Raw genomic sequence first — 19,530 nt, forward strand, 5'->3', positions numbered from 1 at the left:
CTGTCCCTCAGCTCTTCAGCTCAAGGCTAGCGCTCTACCACTTGAGCCACAGCGCCACTTCCAGCTTTTTTCTTTTTTGCTTATGTGGTGCTGAGGAATCAAACCCAGGGCCTCATGCATGCAAGGCAAGCTCTCTACCACTGAACCACCTTCCCAGCCCCAATTATCTTTTTTTTTAACTGCAGGAAGCTAAATTAAACTACAAAATATAAATGGAAATAGGAGAATAGTGGAATCAATGAAATGTAGAATGGATCAAATAAGCCAAATATTAAAAAAAGATTAATGAATCTGGAAAAAATCCATTAAAAAAATTGAGATCTGAGGTGGATGGAGAGAAAAGCCCAAATTACCAAATCAGGAATCAAAGACAAGTGTCAGTATAGACCCTCAGATAGGGAGGAAATATTGTGAAAAATTGTAAGTATGACTGATACATTTAAGAGTGTAAATGGGGGGTGGGGGAGAATACCAGAAAAGCATAAACAATCAAGTTAGACAAATATAAATAAATCGGTAAACAAATATCAATAAGGAAAGCTTGAAACAAAAGGGGCTTAAATCCAAGAATGCAAGGTTGGCTTAACACTCAAAATGATGCCTCACTGTAATTCACCTTATTGAATGATCACAAGGATTTTCTCCCTATTGTCTCAGTGGTTGCATTCAGCATCCTGAAAGGGTTTCTCATAGCTGAGCCACATGTGGTTACACGTTGCTTGTCCTCTTTTCACTTGACAGCTTCTCCTACAATGTGAGTACAATAAATGGAGCCTGCTATTTTTAACCTAATGAAGTAAGGAGCAAATCGGTTACACCTAATTATTTCTCTCATTCTTTAACTTGTGGGTGCCACATCCTGGATTTTACAGGAGAGAAGCAAAATCTTTGCTACCTAGATGATGTGTCAAGCATGTTCCGAGTAGAGCCTCAAGCTCTAGCTTGGCTTTTTCACTCATGGCTGGTACTCTACCAATTGAGCCATATCTCTGGCTAGTTAATTGGAGATTAGGGTGTCTCAGATTCACTTTATTGCTCCAAACTTGGAACATGATCTCAGACTGCAGGAATATCTTTAAATAATGTCAGGTGAGTATACAGATGAAGGCCTTAATAGAAGTGTCAGGAACACATTTTCCTGACAAAAAGAAGTGTGTGTCAAGTTATTTTGCTTGATTCTTTTCTGTTATTTATAATTGTGAAATACAAAAGCAGGATACCTTATTGACCCTTCTGAAAGACCCTTCTGAAAGTAAGATGAGAAAATAAGTAGCCATTTCTCTCTGGGTGTAACATACAATAAGTAAACTTTATGGCTTTTATATTGAGAAAAGACCAAACTGAACCTTTTTCTTTCTCACCAGTAATTTATTCTAACTACTTAAAGAAAATCTTATCTCAATGTTATTGTTCATGTAGGTCATGTAACCCAAACAGTGGTGAATGACAGTACAGTATTTTAGTTTTTTAAAATATTTTTTTATTGTTATTGTTAAGGAATTGTACAGAGGGCTTACAATTCCATAAGTCAGGTGAAGAGTACAGTGCTTCGTGAACAGCATTACCTTTCTTTGCTTTTCCCGTTTATCCCTCTTGTCCCTGCCAATAAATTGCATAGTTCATTTTCTACATAGTGTCCACTGAATATCATGTCTTCATTTGTTCTTCCCTCCATTTCTATGTGATTTTAGTTTGTTTGTTTGTTTTGTTGGTCATGGGGCTTGAACTCTGGGCTTGGGCATCAACTCAAGGCAAGTGCTCTGCCACTTGAGCCACAGCACCACTTCCGGTTTTCTAGTGGTTTATTGGACATAGAGTCTCTCGGAGTTTCTTGCCCGGGCTGGCTTTGAACTATGATCCTCAGATCTCAGCCTCCTGAATAGCTAGGATTACAGGCATGAGCCACTGGCGCCCAGCTGTGATTTTAGTTTTAATGATAAAAAACTTTATAAAGCATGTCAGAGTCAATATGTATAGTCTTATTTCAGTGTTATGAAGTGCAAAATATGTTTATGTATGGATATGGTAGGTCAAAACTATTGCATGATAATTATTTTATTACAGATTCTTTATTGACTTCACGGTGTTAATATTAACCAATCATCTTAAAGTTGTCTTGAATTATAGTTTACATTGCTACCAGAAAAAGCACCATTCATATTAAAAATTCATCAGATCTCTGGGTGGGGTGCAATGGTGGCACACTTGCTTAGCATGCATGAAAACTTGGGTTTGATTCCAGAACCACAAAAACAAATGAGAACAAAAACTTATAAGAACCGGGCGCTGGTGGCTCACGCCTGTAATCCTAGCTACTCAGGAGGCTGAGATCTGAGGATCACGATTCAAAGCCAGCCCAGGCAGGAAAGTCCATGAGACTCTTACCTCCAATAAAAACCACTAGAAAACCAGAAGTGGTGCTGTGGCTCAAGCAACAGAGGCTCGCCTTGAGCTAAAGAACACAGAGACAGCGTCCAAGCCCAGAGTTCAAGCCCCACGACCGACAAAAAAAAAAACAAAAAACTTATAAGAAAAATAGGACATTCCATGATCTCGAACAATTCAGCACTATCTGAAATGTACAACTGTTAAGGAAATGTTATTTATCATTCAATGTTGTTGAGTACATCTCTAGTCTTAAATTTTTAACTATCTGATGTACCAGATAGAAGATTAATACATTCCGGTTAAATAGCTATCTATTGAAGAATATCCATAAACAACTTTATCTGATTATACCATATACCATTTAAGTTATTATTTACTTACACAGTCTACAACCAAATGATTTAAAAAAATTTTTTTATTGTGAGAATACTGTACAGAGGAGTTAAAATTACATGGGCAAGATAACGAGTACATTTCTTATCAAATTGTTGCCTCCTCTTTGTTTCCCCTTCCCATCCCTTCCCGTACTCACCCCTCCCCTCACCCGATCCTTCCCCCCCCCCCACCAAAGATGTAAAGTAGTTTGTTTTTCTTTTCTTTCTTTTTCTTTTTTGTCAGTCGTGGGGCTTGAACTCTGGGCCTGGGTGCTGTCCCTGTGCTCTTCAGCTCAAGGCGAGCGCTCTACCGCTTGAGCCACAGTGCCAATTCCGGTTTTCTAGTGGTTTTTTGGAGATAAGAGTCTCACGGACTTTCCTGCCTGGGCTGGCTTTGAACCATGATCCTCAGATCTCAGCCTCCTGAGTAGTTAGGATTACAGGCATGTAAAGTTTGTTTTTTGACATAACGACTTGTACATCTCATTGTTGCAATGGGTCCACCTGTATCCCTAGTTAAGCGATTTGTTTTTTCCCTTCCCAAATGATTTTTAATATCACAAAATTGTATGACTCTCACATCATCATAATCTAATTTTGGAACATTCTTACCACCCCCAAAAAGAAACCTGTACCCACTAACTGTCACTCCACCCTTCTCCTTCCTTGCTCAAAGAAATCAACAATCTATTTTTGGTGTATAAAATGTCCTATTCCGGTAAGTGGTATTATGCAATAAACTGTTTTATGTTATTAGCTTCTGTCATTCTGTAGTATGTGTTGCTCTCTCCCATTTTAGGGGTCAAATCCTAGCTTGTAACATGGCCTACTGCATTTTGTTCATCTGTTCATCATTATACATTTAGGCTGTTTCCACTCTGACCTATTAGGAATACTGGCTCCTGTAAAGATTCACATAGACTTTTATGTGGACGCATATTTTCATTTCTTTTGGATAGTTATGTAAAGAAATAGAACTGCAAATGGGTATGGCAGCAATGTATTTGATATTTTGGGGTAAATGATGTGTAATCTTACATCATGTCTGCAAGTGGAATAAATGGCTAAGACATTTAACTTTTTAATGAGATTCAGCCGGATAGTTTATTCATATTTGTCAGGATGTCTATTAAACTTCATTTTTCATAGATTTTATTCATAGTTGTTTACAAGATGCTCTTAAAATGTCCTACCCAGCCTCCTTACACTTTGGGTAAAAAGTTCTGGTTAGGAAATATTGAAAGGGATGATTAAAGCTGATCAGGGAGTTATTTGTATTATTATTTTTTAAAATTTCTTATTCTCAGTAGCCTGCATACATACTGTCCATTAATTCCAAACTCATGATTTTTTTTTTTTTTTTTTTGGTCAGTTGTGGGTCTTTAACTCTGTGGCCTGGATACTGTCCCTGAGCTCTTCAGCTCCAGGCACGCACTCTACCACTTGAGCCATAGCACCACTTCTGGTTTTCTGGTGGTTAATTAGAGATAAGTCTCACAGACTTCCTGCCTGGGCGGGCTTTGAACTGCAATCCTCAGCTCTCAGCCTCCTGAGTAGCTAGGATTACAGGCATGAGCTAACGGCACCTGGCCAAACTCATATGTTTCTTACATTTTTTTCTTTAATGGAGCATATTGAGGTAGGGAGAAATTTTCAGTTTCTCAAGCTCTAGATGTTTGTATGTGCTTATTAGCTCTGCCTAGAAAAAGTGAATTCCAGCTATTTGAATGACATTTATCTTCTTTCTGGAGGAGAGACAGAAACTTCTGAGAAATGAAACATTTTTTCCCTGGTTAACATTTCTGGCACAATTTATTCTTTGCTGGGGATGGTCGTGGAGGACATCTTCTGATACATTGTATATTACATCAGTTACAATCTCTTTAGTCTTATTTTTTTCAGTCCCTGTCAGCTGCAAACCTGTAACACTATCTCTTGATAGCACCCAGGCAATGTCCCTATCTTCCCTTATTCTTACTAAAACCATTTGTGTACTGAGGCGTTTTCCTATAACAAGGATAAAATCCTGGGACTCCAGTGACCTTTCTTAGAGGTTTTCAGATTAGGTGACATGCTATAAGCCCAGTTGTACCCAAGCAAGAAACTCCTTGACCAAAAGATACGATATACAAATAGCTGTAGATACACACAGAATAGACACAGATACAAGACACTTGTGAGACAATTCCTGTCTACATCCAAAATACAAATATTAGTGCAAATACATATATGCACACACTCTCTGCAGGCAAAACACAGACTTTTTTGAACTGTTTCTCAGGATAATTTTCCAAAAGTTTTAAAAGATGACCCTTAGTCAAATGAATGTGTCAAAGTTTTATTTAACTCATAAATGAGGGAGCCAGTAGGAAGACAGATGGGTTCAAAGAGAATTCAAGGAATTATTTTTCAGAAGACTGTCTGAATAACATTGCCGTATTAGATGGGAGAATAGGAAATGTACTTCAGAGAAATAAAAATCAAAATGTGTTGAGTTTTTACTGGACTAAAACACAAGTCTGGGATTTAGTCACAAGTAATTAGATATTTCCTTAAATTACCTTTGGATGAGTCAGCCAAGTGATTCTTTAGTATTACAATGAGTGTATGGTTCTCCTTTCGCCATATTCCAAGTTTTTGAAGGTCTTTAAATAATGCTTATAGAGCAGGTCTTGGAAACTTTACAATCTTAAATTATTGACAATGCCATGGCTTTTCTGTATTTTTTAAATAGATATGTACCTTATTAAAAATTTAAAATGGGCTGGGTACCAATGGCTCATGCCTATAATCCTAGCTACTCAGGAGACTGAGATCTGAGGACTCAGATTTGAAGCTAGCCAGGGCAGGAAAGTCCCTGAGACTATTTCTAATTAAGTACCAAAAAAAAAAAAAAAAGCTGGAAGTAGAGCCTGTGGCTCAGTGTTAGAGTACTGGTTTTGAGCAAAAAAATGGTCTAGGACAACTCCCAGGCTCTGTGTTCAAGCCCCAGGCCCAGCATATACCAACAAAATTAAAACAGATGGGGGCGGGGGAGGATGGGAAGGGGAAACAAAGGAGGAGGCTACAATGCTTGATAAGAAATGTACTCATTATCTTGCCCATATAATTGTAACCGCTCTGTACAGTATTTTCACAATAAAAAAATAAAAATTAAAAAGAAAACAGATGAATATTTATTTTAAAATAGTAATAATAAGGCTATTTTGGGGTGGGATAAAAATAAAGTTATTATATGTTAGTGCAAAGAACTTTTTTTTTATGAAAATGAGTACATTTTTCAAAACAAGTAGAATGAGAAGCTGCAGAACTTGTGCAGATTTCTTTAATATCTGGCAGGCAGTTCAGTCACTACCGCATATTCTGTGTTTACCAGAAAATGGATTAAAGAGGCAAATAATGTTTTGTCATTTAGGAAAATAGTATTTTTCCGTAACTGCCACCAGAGACATGCTTTTTTGTGTGTGTATGTGTGGGTCCTAGGCCTTGAAGACCTGAGCATTTTTGCTCGAGGCTAGCACTCTACCACTTGAGTCGCAGCTCCACTCTGACTATTACTACTTCTTCTTCTTCTTCTTCTCCTCTTCTTCCTCCTCCTCCTCTTCCTCCTCCTCCTCCTCCTCCTTCTTCTTTTTTTTTTGGTTGTTAATTGGAGATAAGAGTCTCATGGACTTTCCTGCCCAGGCTGGCTTTGAACTGTGATCCTCAAATCTCAGGTTCCTGATTAGCTAGGTTTACAGACATGAGCCATTGGAGCCCAGCTCAAAGACATACTTGGACAGAGACAAGAATCAATTGTGGGAGCAAAATGGAAGCATGGGGTCTAGTTAGGAGGCTGCTGTCTGGGGCATGGTGGTATGAAGTGCTTGGATCCTGGATCTCTTTTAAAGTTTGTTTGTTTGTTTGTTTTTACATGAGAGAAGTCAACATTGACTACAAGATTCTGAATCAAATACATCCAAGGATGCATTTCATATTTACTGATTGTGAGAATAAGGGAGTAAAAGGAATTATTCTCTTTGAGTGACTGCTTAATTTTGAAATATCTGTTAAGCATTCAGTGGGAAATTTCCTTTGTATCCTTCAATGCTTTTTTTTTTTGCTAACAACAAACATTTTATTTTATTTTTTTTAAATTTTTTATTGTAAAGATACTATACAGAGGGTTACAGTTACATGAGTGAGGTAATGAGTACAGTTCCTCTTGAACATTGTTAGCCCCTCCATTGTTTTCCCCCTACCATCCCCTCCCTCCCTCCCTTCCCTGAAGTTCTTTTTTTTTTTTTTGATTGTGATTAAGTGATTACATAATTTCTAAGTCACAAGTTCATTCTAACTTTCCTGGAGCAAATTGTCTATCACAGTCTGTAATATATAACAGTGTTCACATGTTATACACCATACATGTGATCAGCAGCATGGGGATATTTAGTAGTGGTTCAACCAGATGAGCAGGAGTTCTTTGTTTCTTAAATCCTGTTAGTTTTGTTGTATCACCTAACATTTTGGATTTAGCATCCACTTATCAGGAAGACCATGTACCGTTTGTCTCTTCGCTCTTGGCTTACCTCGCTCAACATGATTCCTTCTAGCTCCATCCATTTCCCTGCAAATGCCATTATTTTGTCATTTCTAATGGCTGCATAATATTCCATTGTGTATAGATACCACAATTTTTGGATCCATTCATCTGTCGTGGGGCATCTGGGTTGTTTCCATATCCTAGCTATTGTGAACAGTGCTGCAATAAACATGGAGGTGCACGTGTCCTTGTATATTGGTTCCTGTTGTTCAGGGTAGATGCCTAGAAGTGGTATGACTGGGTCGTAAGGGAGGTCAATCTTTAGCTTTCTAAGGACCCTCCAGACTGCTTTCCAAAGTGGTTGTATAAGTGTACATCCCTTCAATGCTTTTTAAAAGGAAGGAGTAAATACAAGTTGTCTGTGCTTCAATGACTGGAATATGCTGTTCCAACTCTCAAATTTAATTTGACTGGTTATGGAACTCCAGATTGAAAACTGCTTCCACTAAAAATTACAAGGTTTTTTTTTTTTTTTTGTCATCTTCTAGCTAGCCGCCAGTGGCTCACGCCTGTAATTCGAGCTACTCAGGAGGCTGAGATCTGAGTATTGTGTTTCAAAGCCAGCCTGGGCAAGAACATCCAGGAGACTCTTATCTCCAACAAACCTCCAGAAAACCAAAAGTGGCTCAAGTGGTAGAGAGCTCACCTTGAGCTGAAGAGCACAGAGACAGACCCAGAGTTCAAGCCTCACTACTGATTTTAAAAAAATTCATCTTCTGTGCATTCAGTATTATTGAAAAGTATAATGCTGATTTGCTTGTTTTTAGTGCAGTTTTACCCTCTGTGACCCCAGAATCTTTTGGGAGTCTCTCTTTTTATTTTATATAATTTACTCACAAAGAATAAAAGTATGCAAATATTAATTTCAAATCACCAGAAATACAATGCAGTATGAAACATGATATATTATTTTTGAATATTTTTAGGATCCTCTTTCTGTCACTTTTAAGATTCTCTTTCTGTCACTAATTTTCTGAAACTTCATGATTTCATTGTAGTGGACACTTTAATCTGCCTTTAAAAAATACCAAGTCCTATATTTTGGGAAACTTCTTGCCCTCTTCTACATTTTCCCTTTACTTTTTATGAACCTAAAAATATTGGATCTGAAATTCATATTACTGTTTTTTTCCTTTCACTTTTATTACTTTAAAATAAATTTCAGCAGCATTATAATGTGACCATTACGTTGATTTTTTTTATTATCTTATTTTTCATTTCTAGGCTTTCCCTGGTATGTTTCTTTTATGAATACAACATTAGCTGTTAAAGCTCAGAAATATTGTTTAGAGGTCTCAAAATATAAACATTGCTTTTGTTCCCCTTATTTTTGGTGATATTTTGTGTTTTATTTTGTTTTTTTCTTGTAGTACTGGGAATTGAACCCTGGGCCTTGTGCATGGTAGGCAAGGGTCTCTACCACTGAGCTCTGAGCTTCAACCCCATTCCTGCTTTTGGTTTTTGTGTGATCATCTATGGATGATCTATAGTCATTCCTTTGTCTGTCTTAGTCCATTTTGTGCCACTGTAACAGTGTACTACAATCAAGGCAATGAGTGAATAGAAGTTTATTAGCTGGGACGTCTTGTAGCAAGGCACTGGCTTCTGGTAGGAGCCCCCTTGCTGTGTCATCACATGGAAGAAGACCAAGGAAAAGTGGCAGGGGCAGAGAAGGGTGGGGTGGGGAGGGGAACACACATCAATTTATTCCTGAGGTGAAGCCTTCATATCATAAACATCTCTTCAAAAAGTTCCATCTCTTGGCAGGCATGGTGGCTTATGTCTATAATCCTGCCAGCCCAGGGGGAAAAACACAAGCCCTGACTTCAGACCTTACTACCACCTCTTTATACTGTTTAAGTAACAGCTAAAGCTCACTGGAGTTCTGGAGAGACAAACATTCAAGCATGGCATGGTGGTGGAACATGGAAACGCTGTTAGAAAAGTTGTGTGTGCACTGAGTGGGGAGGCTTGTGTCTTGAGCAGCCTTTTTGTGTGACTTCTGCTTGTGTGCATTGCTATAGGAATACCGCTGCTAGTGTGGCGTCATCCTCCAAACCCCAATTATCTGCAGCCTCCAAACCCTGATCATCTGCATCTTCCAAACCCCAGTCGTCTGCGTCCTCCAGCACAAGGGCGGTGGGACTTGTCCGATAAGTGTTACAGTCAGAAGTAGAATGGGTCCTAGACCCTTGGCTCTCTGTCAAACATTCTTTCTTCAGTACATGCTCTCATGATTTCCATCACTGCCTTCCTCGAGGTAGAAAAGATTCTCTGCTTTTTGGGGAGAACCTGGAAGTAGAACTGGAAGTATTTTCCCTGAAGAAACTAATCTTAATTTAGTATCTATTACTTTTAGCTTTTAAAAGCATGCAGATTTTACACGAGTCTCTATTCTTATTGGTTTCAACAGAACATTCCCCAAATTTAATTTAAAAATTTTGAGTAAATGCATCAAGAAAATATGCCAGCCGGGCACCAGTGGCTCACGCCCATAATCCTAGTACTCAAGAGGCTGAGATCTGAGGACTGCAGTTTGAAGGCAGGCAGCATGGGCAGGAACGTTCATGAGACTCTTAACTCTAATAAACTACTTAGAAAAAGTTGGAAGTGCTATGGCTCAAGTAGTAGAGCTCTAGCCTTGAGCACAAAGAGGCTCAGGGACAGTACCCAGGCCCTGAGCTGAAGCCCCACCACGGGCAAAAAGAAACTATGCTCTATGTATGTGTGACCTCATATCTTTCCCTCTCATTGCTATTGAGCAAATCAGCGGCTCCATTGTGACTGGACAGATAAGCGGCCCCAGGCCTGGCCAATGACTGAGGCCTTAGGTGTGAGTTCACAAGTTTCCAGAGGGACACTGCACCTCAGCTTTCCCACGTGCGCCCATGTACACAGTAGTGACATAAACTAGAAAGGATATTATTTCTTTTCTTTCTTTTTTTTTTTGGGTCCGGTCGTGGGGCCTGAACTCTGGGCCTGGGCGCTGTCCCTCAGCTCTTCAGCTCAAGGCTAGCGCTCTACCACTTGAGCCACAGCACCACTTTCGGCTTTTTTCTTTTTTGCTTATGTGGTGCTGAGGAATTGAACCCAGGGCCTCAGGCATGCAAGGCAAGCGCTCTACCACAGAGCCACCTTCCCAGCCCGAAAGGATATTATTTCTTTCCCTCTTGTCATGGTCACAGTATGGAGACTCTTCTGAGAGCTCGGCTTCCTTATGTGTAGTTATGTGTTAATGTACGTCTTCCTCGGTGTGGTTAAAGGTGTTAATACTAAAACTACACCTCATCTAAGAAGTGGGAGAAGAGTGAAAGGCAAGTTCCTCTCCTTCCATTCTGGGTTGAACCCATCTTTTCTGTTTATATTCTGTTGTCTCAGACCGAGTCATGTGGATACACCTTGTCTGAACTAACTTTTCTATTATGTAAAAAGGAAAGGATAGGAGAGAGGAATGTGGCTCAGTAGCATGCATGAGGCCCTGGGTTCAATTCTTTGGTACCACAGAAACACAAAAAACAAATTAAAATGATTGTTGTTGTTGTTGTTGGTTGTGGGGCTTGAACTCTGGGCCTGGGCGCTGTTGTTGAGCTCTTCAGCTCAAGGCGAGCGCCCTACCTCTGGATTGATACAAGCTGACATTTCATTGGGTTTATGACAGATACACATGAAATTAGAGTCGAGGCAGAGTCAGGGGAAAATTACCAGATGTGTCAAAGTTTAGGACTACTTATACTTCCCAGGAATAGTAGATAGAGAAACATGTGTTGCAAATTCGATTTTTTTTTCAGAATCTAGAAGATTCCCAAAGAGAAGCCCAGCTAGTATTTTCTCAAGTAAATTATGAGGTTAATACTGTTACATATGTTGCTGGGTGCTTTTTAAGAGGTTAAAAACTAAAGCTGGGAATGTGGCTTAGCGGTAGAGTGCTTGCCTAGCATGCATAAAGCCCTGTATTCAATTCTTCAGTACCACATAAGCAGAAAAAGCCGGAAGTGGTGCTGTGGCTCAAGTGGTAGAGTGCTAGCCTTGAGCAAAAGAAGCTCAGGGACAGTGTCCAGGCCCTGAATTCAAGCCCCAGGACTGGCAAAACAAACAAGCAAACAAACAAAAAAACTAAAGAGGTTAAAAACCTGCTCAAGGTCACCAGCTCATAGGCCAAAGTTAGATCACCAAATTAGGCTTCTGTGGAAGTTATGCCATCAACATTGTGTTATATCAAAGTGGAGAGCTGAAATGACTTACATTTATTTTTCTTTTTTAGATGAATGTGGCTGCTTATGACTGAATAGAGGTCTGGGAATGCAGATGTGTAGTGAAGTAACATATACGCATAAGGTAATAACAGGAGTCTTTTTTGTTAGCTTTATGGTTGACATGTGGATTTGATTAGAGATTTCATGTTCTACATGTACAAACAACTGATCAGTTGCTAGAGTTTGTACAAATTACTTGCAAGTTTTATATTGTTATATGATGTCGTTGTCTATGTAAGAGTGTATGGTGGTTCTGCCTAACCCTGGTTGTAGGTGCTGTCAATTGGGGCCATTTTGGTTGAGAAGATGCTTAGTATGTAAGCAGTTTGTACCTGCAAAATCTTAGGGGGACCTATTTCATATCAGGGGAAAATCTTTTGATCCAGACTTGGGCCTTGAACAAAGATCTACATTATAAGTCAAAACAAAAAATATTTTACGTGAGGAAATAAGGTATGTTGAAGCAGCAGTTGCATTTTGAGGAGCTCTCAAGAAGGTAAATGTATGATAGACAGTAGCTTTACATTTATTCATTTGGCCTGAGATTTTTTTTTCTAGTAGAAATACACTACACTTTCAATAAGCCCCTTGTACTATATCCAAATAAGAGAAGAACAGATCCCTTATATGAGGAAACCACAGATCTCTTGCCCTGATGCTCATTGGCCTGGCCTGGCCAGGCCAGGGCTTGGCTTTACTAACATTGCTGGTTGGGGACTTGCCCTAGGTCTCAGGATTCCTTTGTTCAGAAATGTCATGTTTTTGCCAGGCCTCTTCCTGTGGACACATTCACTGAATCAAAATTATTCATGTGACATCATAAGCAGTGTCAAGTAGGCTCTGATATATTAATTAATCTATTTGGGTGTGTTTGCTTGGAAACCTGGCATGAAGCCAGGTTTAAAATACATTTTAAAGAATTTTAAGAATGTAATCTGACAAAGATGAGAAATTTCTTAACATCACTAAGCAATTTGGATAATCATTCTGCTTATCTTTTTTCTCCAAACTAAATAGTTAATATAAAAATCAGACTTTATCATTTCTCTTATTCAGTGATAAACTCTAGAGCACTTCTTTAAAGTATGCAAGTAAAGCATGCTAAAAATGGACCTTCTTCTGACCCGTTCTCTCATTTAGCTATTGGATGAAGTAGGGTCTGACTTTTAAATTCTAGAAAGCACTCAAGAGGCTGTAAAGTTAAGATTTAAAGCCAAGAAAAAGCACTATCAATAGAAAAGAAAACCAATATATTCTGAATATAAGATGAATTTAAGTATATGCATCTCTGATGTTATAAGTTAATAGGGGTGTGTGTGTGTGTGTGTGTGTGTGTGTGTGTGTGTGTGTGTGTGTGTGTGTTTGTTGTGTGTGCTGGGGCTTGAACTCAGGGCCTGGACTGTCCCTGAGCCATAGATCTACTTCTAGCTTTTTTCTTTTTGTCAGTCATGGGGCTTGAACACAGGGTCTGGACATTGTCCCCTGAGCTTTTTCACTCAGAGCTATCAAGGCTAGCACTCTACCACTTTGAGCCACAGCTCCACTTCGTTTTTCTGGTGGTTAATTGGAGATAAGAGTTTCATGGGCTTTCCTGGTCAGGCTGGCTTGAACTATGATCCTCCGATCTCAGCCTCCTGAGTAGCTAGGATTACAGGCGTGAGACATTGGTATCCAGCAATAAGAATTTTTAAGCAGGGTCTCTTCTGTTTTTTAAAGAAGTTTTTCCATAACAACACTGGGGGCAGGCAGGGTAGGAGAGGGCAATAGGAGTGAGCAACAACCTCTGTAGAGTTCTCAGTATGTGAGACAGATGTGTGTATAAATAACACAGGCAGCGGAGGCGTAGACAGCAAGCAGGAAATATATTCAAGTATGTTATGCACATATGAAAATGTCACAATAAGTACCATTATTTTATACAACTGGTATGTGCTAATAAAAATTTTTGCTTTGAGTTTGGACTGCAGAAACAAATGGCAAAAAAAAGAGAGCAAACACCTTTTCTTGTTCGTGATGTGTAAGGTGAATCAAGAAGGAATTGAGTTCAGGGTTAATGTTGTGTTGTCTATGGAATGTTTGATTTGGTGACGTAGAGTAATGGCCTCTCGAAACATGACCTGGGTTGGGTTCAGGCTCCCCTGCTTACCTCTGTGTGACCCTCCCCTCCCCCCAGGCAGAATAATCCACTTTCCCACGTCATAATTACTTCCATAATCATAGGCTTATAGTACCTTATACCTCAAGAGTTCTATAGTACCTGTGAATGTCCTATACGGACTGCCACATCCCAGGTACACTGTCATTTTCAGCTCCTGACAGAGGGCTCTCCTTTATAAACAAAGACAGCTTTGTTCAGCAAACCAATGTTCAGTGTTACTCTACATTGGTCAAATAAATAGGGATCCCATCAGAACCAAAGCTGCTAGGATCAAAGCATCATCGGCATTGTCAGCATCTCTGCATGTGGAGCTCTGGGTCCTGTAAACTGTTATATGCTCAGAGAAGTGGGTCAGGGCTAGGAGTTTTCCGAGTTTACAGTGTGGGAGGGGAGAGAAGGAGTGAACAGGGCAGGTAAGAAAGTGTTGATCTAGGGCTGCCTATGAAAACATTCAGCCACAGTCTCCCAAAATAGAACACTGCAGTTCTGGCCCAAGACCCTGCCAGATATTATTCTAGGAGTGTGCTGTTCCCCAGGGAGGGTGACCAGGGGCATGGCTGAGTCCTCATGCCGTGTTCTGGGTAGGAGTAATGTGCAGGGATCTCTAACTAAATGGATGGTATGAAAATATTGGGTCTGGAGGGATAACTCAGTTACAGAGTGCTTTCTCAGTATGTGCATAGCCCTGGGTTCAAACCCCAGCACCAAAAATAAATACACAAATCCACAGAGGACTGAAATCATTCTCAAAGCCACCTTAATCGCTCCGAAGCAAACTTTTACCTTTGCTAGGGCTGTGGCTCATAGCTTTACTTTTTAATCACAAGAGGAGGAAACAGATGTTTCTGGGAAGATAGGTATCAACCACAGGGTCTTTTAATAATACCACATGCCTGGGCCACTCCCAGGGTTTCTGGTTTTGTTTTTATGGTGCCAGTCCGAGGGCTTGAACTCAGGATCTAGCCACTGTCCCTGAGCTTTTGTGCTCAAGGCTACCACTTGAGCCATAGCTCTACTTCTGGCCTTTTGTTGATTAATTAGAGATAAGAGTCTCATGGACTTTCCTGCCTGGGCTAGTTTTGAACCATGATCCTCAGATCCCAGTCTCCTGAGTAGCTAAGATTATAGGAGTGAGCCACTGGTGCCACTGGCGATATTAATTGCATCTAGCCATTGGTATTCTACTCATCAAGTGTGTGTGTGTGTGTGTGTGTGTGTGTGTGTGTGTGTGTGTGTGTGTGTGTGTGTGTGTGTGTTGTGTGTGTGATTTGTGTGTGTGTGTGTGTTGTGTGTGTGATTACTGGGACTCAACTCAGTACCTGGACACTGTCCCTTAGCTTTAGTGATTAAGGCTGGCACTCTACTACTTGAGCCATAGCTCCATTTCTGTCTTTTTGGTAGTTCATTAGAAATCACAGTCTCACACTTCCCTGACTTGGCTGACTTGGTACCTTGATCCTCAGATCTCAGCTTCCTGAGTAGCTAAGATTATAGGCGTGAGCCACTGACACTCCACACCAACCACTGACACTCCACACCAACCACTGACACTCCACACCAAGTTTGTTTGTTTTTTGGTCAGTTGTAGGTCTTGAACTCTGGGCCTGGGCACTGTCCCTGAGTTCTTCAGCTCAAGGCTAGCGCCCTACCACTTGAGCCAAGCACCACTTCCACTCTTCTGGTGGTTAATTGGAGATGAGTCTTATGGCCTTTCCTGCCTGGGCTGGCTTTCAACTGTGGTTCTCAGATCTTAGCCTCCTGAATAGCTAGGCTAACAGGTGTGAGCCACTGGTGCCTGGCACCAAGTGGTTTTGATATGAACCAAGGTTGACAGCCACTCCTGTACCTGTCCTGGGTTTTACTCTCTCCTCCAGGAGATTTTCAGATAAATTCCAGAAGACTTGCACAGCCCAGGTTCTTCCAACAGGTTTTCCAGTCAGCGGCTGATTCAAACCAGTCTGCATGTTTTCCCTGTGGAGTTGTCTGTGTTCAAATGATGCTGCCTCCCAGGGAACCCCAGGCCCCTGCCGCATGCAGGCCTTCCTCAGCTAGCTCCTGCTTCCAGATGCAAGGCGCATCAGCCAGGCCTGGCTTACTGTCCTCTGTTTTTCATAACCAGCCCACAGGCTCTGTGCTAGAAACTTTTATTCAAATCTTTTAACAGTAGGGTTTTTCTGAATCTCCCATGCCATAAATTGGAGGCTGAGGTAGCGATGCACCGAGCTGAAGTGTTCCAATGTTTTGTTCTTCATCGTATGCATGTCTTTCTAGGGTCTTAGCCCATCTTTGCCCCATTTTGATTTACATAATACTTCTGTGGTTCTCTTTCTTCTATCTTATCCTTTCATTCCACAAATACCTGCTGAATGCAGAATAGGAACTGGGTATTGTCCTGAACATTAGAAACAAATCAGGCAAAATTCCTACCTGCGTAGGACTTCCAATTCAAGTGGAAGAAGATAGGAGAGGAAATGCATTAAGTGACTGACATATGCATTGTATGGCAAAGGTGTTCAGTGCTTTGGAGAAAATTGAGGCATGTTGGGCAGAAGGGGAATGCAGAGGGAGGGTTGATATTAAATCAGCTTTGTGGTATTGTCTACACAAGAGTGGGAGGAGGCTTAAACCAGAGTTCTGGTGCAGAGATGGAAAAATTGATTGAAATATGGGTAAGTTTGAGCAAGGTCTGAAGAGAGCCAGGTGAGGACAGGAGTCTTACAGATCCAGGAGAAGGAGGATTCCAGTTAAAAGTGCTGCAAAGTGCAAAGGCTCTGAGACAAGTAAATCTGGAATGTTCTAGGAACTGCTAGGACCATTGTGGGCAGAGCAAAGAGAATGTGCACAAGAGGGCTGAGATTAGTAGAGGGCACCTGTGAGATGCTTAAGACCTTGTAGAATTGTGTGTGTGTACTGGGGCTTTACTCAGGGCCTGGGCATTATCCCTAAGCTCTTTTGCTCAAGCCTGGCACTCTTCCACTTGAGCCACAGCTCAACTTCTTGGCTTTTTGCTGGTCAATTGGGGACAAGACTCTCCTGGACTTTCCGTCCAGGCTGGCAGGAACCATGAGCTATGGTCCTCAGAGCTCAGCCTCCGGAGTAGCTAGGATTATAGGTGTGAGCCACCAGTGCCTGGCTGAAACCCAGGCTTACTGCTCACTTGAGATGGTTGTATAGAGCTTACTGGCAGAACCAAAGAGACTATGTAAAGGCTGTTGTCATCTGGTTGAGATATAAGGATGACTTGCACTGATGCAATAGGAGAGAAAGGTCAGAGATGTATCCAGTGCTAAAGTGCTTGCTTGGCATATAAAGGCTGTATCTTTAATCCTCAGCACTGCAAAAAGAAAGAAGAAAGAAATAGGTGGAATCTAAATATATTTTTGAAGATAGAATTTGTTACCCAGAAATGTGTCTACAATTCCCCGATATTCCCCTTTAAGAGAATAGATCCCCAAATTCTATCAGGGACCTGAACAATAAAAGTTACAGTAAGAGGTTAACTTTCTGGCTTTTGAGTAATGCAATTTGAACATCTACTTTAAAAAATGTATTGTTATCATAAAGGTGATGTTCAGAGGGCGTGCAGTTGCATATTTCTTTTTGGAAAATGTCAGCCCTTTCTTTGAACTCGCCCAGTTTTCCCCTCTTGTCTGCACTTATTAGTTATATAGTTCATTTTCAACATAGTGTCTAGTGTTCTGTGCCTCCTCTCATCCTCCGAAAGATAGATAAATGAACAAACAGGACAAAAGAAAATGAAAAGTTACAAAGGAAAAAAACCCTCCTGTTTCTATTTCCTGGAGTTCATGTCAATAAACATTGTTTTATATGATCAGAGGTCCGAAGGCATTGCACCTCTGTGTGAATATCCACTTTTTAGAGGCAGCAACGTTATTGCTTAGTATTTCCCTTTGACCCTTTGTGATTTCCCTAAGCCATCATGCACCGTGTTGCATCGCCAGCATTTGCCATGGAGAATTATGACCTCAGTGTGATCTATACTTCCCCATCTCTCTCTCTTTACCTGACTCTGTGGTAGGTCCCTGGGAGGGGATATGATCTTGCTAATAATGTAAAGGAGCTCAGGCTTCAGAATAATTCAGGCCAAGAATACCTCTTGTCCCGTCCCTCTCCATTCTTCCTTCTCCCAAGTCCCTGAAAAAGATGGAAAGGAGGTGTCCCACATCCCCCTCCCTGCAGATCTTACGACTACTTCACTTCCTCCTGGCTGCTGCACAGAATGCAGTATCAGGAGAAAATGCCAGAGAAGTGGTTTACTTCCTAAAAGTAAAGTCAGCTTATGCTACATTCTGATAATCCTAGAACTTCATCTGTGATAGATATATGTTCATTTTGTATTCATTCATTCAGCATTTATTTATTGAGTATTCATATGCCAGATTCTGTTACAAGCAGTGAGACACAGACAACACACAACTAAACAACATACCCATAACAGTACATCCCATAAAGATAATGCTATGAGAAACACAACTTAAACACAACTTAGGATGCTGGGATGGTATCCTTCTCCAAGCATGCGAGAAACTTTCTTTTGGTGCTAGTCCTGAGGCTTAAACTCAGGGCCTGGACACTGTTCCTGAGGTTTTGTTGTTGTTGTTTGTTTGTTTGTTTCTTTTGTCAAGACCAGAGCTCTGTCTACCACATGAACCACACTTCTCTTTTGGCTTTTTGGGTAGCTAATTGGAGATAACAGTCTAATGAACTTTTCTGCCCAGACTGGCTTTGGACTGTGATCCTCAGATCTCAGCCTCATGAGGAGCTAGGATTATAAGTGTGAGAGCCACCAGTGCCTGGTAGTATAAACCTTTTCAGTAGGGTGACCAGACAATGCATTCCTGAAAATGACATTTGTGCAATGACCTTCAAAGGAAATGGGAGAAAAAAATGCATGCCCATATTTAGGAGCGAAATGTTCCCTGTTTCAGGAAGTCTTCAGTTTTGTGCACTGAGTGGGTTCCTCCTGTCTTGGAGGGCTTTAACTCCTTCTCCACCCACATTGAACTCCTACATGTAACTTGCTAGCTGACACCTTTCTTGAGTCTCGTCTAATATATCCAGCTTTTCATGGAGACCCTCCACTTGGATTTCTTTCCCTTTTTTTTTTATTGTGAAAATACTGTACAGAGGGGTTACAATTACATGGGCAAGATAATGAATACATTTCTTATCAAGCATTGTAGCCTCCTCCTCTGTTTCCCCTTCCCATCCCTTCCCGTCCTCCCTCCCCTCTCCGCCCTTCCCCCCTCCCACCGAATCCTCCTCCTTCCTCCCTCCACTTGGATTTCTAACATACATGCTTGCAACAAGGCCACCTCCACCCCCACATCTTCTCCTTCTGTAGCTTCTTAATCTCTTTGGCAAAGGACAGCACTATTCTTCGATTTCTCTGTATTCTTTTCAAATCCCACATCCAGTCCTTCAGCGGGAGGGGGAGTTATTTATGCTGAGAAACACTTTAGAAAGAGGAAATGGCATTGAGGTGAAGAAATGGAAGTTAAATAAAGGCAGAGTAGGGACCGAGGTACGTACCTTCAGGGCAGCCTTTGATGGTATAAAGATGATGAAAGGTAAGGGTGTCAGGAGTCCGTGAAATCACATCAAAGTCATATTCTCAAAGAGCCAAACCCACAGTACAGTGGTTGTCTGTGTTTGCTTCATTACGTCTTAGCATCAGGCTTATTATTTGGCAGAGCTAAGACCAAGTTAGTTGAGAGGACAAGGAAGTCTTTCAACATGAAGAAGAAACTTTGG

At 40.8% G+C, this 19,530-nt stretch overlaps 1 protein-coding gene across 1 annotated transcript in view; it reads left to right on the plus strand.

Moving 5' to 3' along the window:
* Lrrc8c (leucine rich repeat containing 8 family, member C) overlaps positions 1 to 19,530 on the plus strand; it is a 70,284-nt gene that overhangs the window by 11,914 nt on the left and 38,840 nt on the right. The window contains exon 2 of the mRNA XM_013018323.1: positions 11,606 to 11,679. The gene's annotated coding sequence lies outside the window, so the exon portion shown is untranslated. The remainder of the gene's footprint in view (positions 1 to 11,605; positions 11,680 to 19,530) is intronic.

This window comes from Dipodomys ordii, unplaced genomic scaffold (assembly GCF_000151885.1).
Source record: "Dipodomys ordii isolate 6190 unplaced genomic scaffold, Dord_2.0 Scaffold39, whole genome shotgun sequence".
Lineage (NCBI taxonomy): Eukaryota > Metazoa > Chordata > Mammalia > Rodentia > Heteromyidae > Dipodomys > Dipodomys ordii.